The sequence below is a fragment of the Tupaia chinensis genome, unplaced genomic scaffold, assembly GCF_000334495.1.
Source record: "Tupaia chinensis unplaced genomic scaffold, TupChi_1.0 Scaffold000167_1, whole genome shotgun sequence".
NCBI lineage: Eukaryota > Metazoa > Chordata > Mammalia > Scandentia > Tupaiidae > Tupaia > Tupaia belangeri.
The window spans coordinates 4684-7442 of NW_006159642.1; the positions used below are offsets into that span (position 1 = coordinate 4684).

The 2759-nt window shown below is 39.8% G+C and overlaps 1 pseudogene; it reads right to left on the reverse strand.

The window, feature by feature from the left end:
* Nucleotides 1-257: 257 nt before the first annotated feature.
* LOC102501920 (vacuolar protein-sorting-associated protein 36-like) overlaps nucleotides 258-2759 on the reverse strand; it is an 11132-nt pseudogene continuing 8630 nt past the window's right edge.

Here is a 2759-nt window from a genome sequence, read left to right on the forward strand (position 1 = left end):
GTTAAACTCTTAAGGTTTCACACAATGAAAGTATGATTTGAAATTCATATTGGCATTCATATTTCTACATTTCCCTCTATGTATCCTAAATAAGCTTCCTGACCCATAATATAGATGGATAAATTAAAATAATTTCATATTCCACTATGAAGTTCCAATGAATCCTCAGCTCATCAGGGTTTATCTCTTAGCTCGATGTCATACAATCTCTACATGATGCAAATACATGGACAGAAAGTATTTAAAATACAGAACCCTTAGCTCTGAGTCAGAAATACATTTGGGTAAAACTGCAAGTCTTCTGAGTCTCAGCAAAGACTTATTCTGTAAGCAGTGACTTTTCTTTGGCCAAATACACAGACATTCCCACCATCTTGGCAAACTCTTCTGACTTTAGAGATCCTTTCTCTGAAACTCTCCAGGGCTGAGGCCACCATTTCTTCTTCCTTGTGGGGCTGGTGCTCAGTTACCACTACATGACTGTCAAAACCTCAGAGCCTGGGAGGTTAATTTCAGCGCTTTTAGCATCTTGCATGCCTGCACTAAGTCACTGGTGAGGGCAATTCCCCTCCTCCAGCTCAGCTTACTAAACGATACACCTCCGTGAGTGACATCATTCCCTCTCACTCCTCTAAAGGCACCTGCATATTCCTGGCAGCTGCTTGGCCTGCTGCATATGACCCCATGGGCCTGAGCCATAGTTTCCATGGTAACTGGGTTAGCTAGATCCATGCTCAGCAAGTACAATTTAAATCTGATGGTCTCCTCTTCTGTAATGTTGTCCCCAATTCTACAGCAGACTGCACTTCCATTTCCAGATGCCTTGCGAAATCACTCACCGTTCTAGTGTGCGACACATGACTTTTTCTTTAGTCTCCTCTTACTTTCTTCCTTCTTATTTGGTCCTCTCTTCCTCTACCCTCTGGGACAGACTAGATATGTCTATAATCAATGTTCTGAAATACCCTAGTATTGTTAGACTCCATGGAGTCTTCCCTTTTACTGATGCACCTGCAAAAAGGAATATTGCTCTTCAGGCACCTGAGTAGAATACTCCTTGGACCACATTGCTAAAAACAAAAGAAGAGAGACTTTGGCACTCATCACAACAGAAGAGAGACTTCAGCACTCATCAGTCCACAGAAAAGGGGAAACACATTTCCTCCTAGTTGAAGAAACATTATCCTAAGAAGTATTCAAGAGTGACTACATCTCCCAGTGGCTACAAGTAGAAGACTCCCGGGTCACAATAAACTAGGAAATACGTCTCCATCAAAAGAACATAGTGACTCTCTTCCGTTTCTCAAAAACAAAACAAAACACAGAGGAAGCTACCAAAATGTCTGAGAAATAATTTAGATCATTCATGGTGACCAAATTCTATGAGATGGAACAGAAAAGAGACAACGAACTACAGGATATCAGGAAGTCCTTCCACAATATGAAAAATGGACACACTAAGAAAGAATCAGATGGAACTATTAGAGATGAAATCTGTAATACAGGAAAACAAAAATTCTTTCAAAAGTATTAAAAGTCAATTAGACCATGCTGAAGATCGAATCTCTAATGTAGAAAATAAAATCTCTGACCTAGAGAATACCACCAAAAAGATATAGAAAATAACAACAACAAAAACAAACAGGGATAATATATGAGAAATACTAGATTCCATTAGACACCCTAATATCCAAATAGTTGGTATACCAGAAGGTGAGGAAACTACTAATGGCATGGAAAATCTATTCCATGAAATCCTGTAAGAAAATGCCCAAATTCTTGGGAACCATCAGTTAGCATAATGGCTAGGTCGCTGGACTCCCACGTAGTCGACCACGGTTCGCGTACTGGACCCGGTGGCTTAAAACTCACACCGGGCACGTGTGCGTGCATGCCCAAGATCCCGAGAGGAGAATTGAGGGGAAAGGATTGCAGTGTGACCAGCCCCCTGGGGAGTGATTTCTTGCTTTCTGTCTCTATGTCTCTCTCTGTCTGTCTGGCAAGCACACACACCCTATAGCAAAATCCTCTCCAAAAAAAAAAGAAAGATAATTTCCAAAGTCTAGAGAGGCACTCAAGCATCCAGACCCAAGTGATACAAAGGACCTCAAATAGAATCAATCCAAGAAGATTTTTTCCAAAGCACATCTTAACCAGATTGGCAAAGTCCACAGATAAAGACAGATACTAAAACTGACAAGAGAGAAATGAAAAGTGACTTACAAAGGTCATCCCATCGGGCTAACACCAGACTTCTCACTGGAAGTACTGTAAGCAAGGAAAGAATGGGAAGATGTATTGAAAGTGTTAAGAGAGAAATAATTCCAACCAAGATTATTATATCCTGCAAAATTATCCTTCATATGGCAAAAAAAGATTAAAATCTTCTCAGACAGAAAAACCCTGAATTTGTCAACACCAGACTAGCTCTTTAAGAAACCCTGTTCAAAGAAAACTAAAAAATGAGAATGCAGAAACAAAGGAATAAAAGGCAACCAAGACAATGACCAACTTAAACATCAGGACAGGCCCAGTAACATCGATAATAGCATTGAATGGGAATGGATTAAATTCTCCAATCAAGAGATACAGACTGGCTGAATGAAAGAAAAAAGAAAAAAACTATCAGAAAACCTCTATCTGTATCCTACAGGAAACCCACCTAATTGATAAAGACATACATAAACTACTGAAAGTGAAGGGTTGGAAAAAGGTTTTCCATGCATATGGAAACCAAAAAAAGAGCTGGAGTTATGATA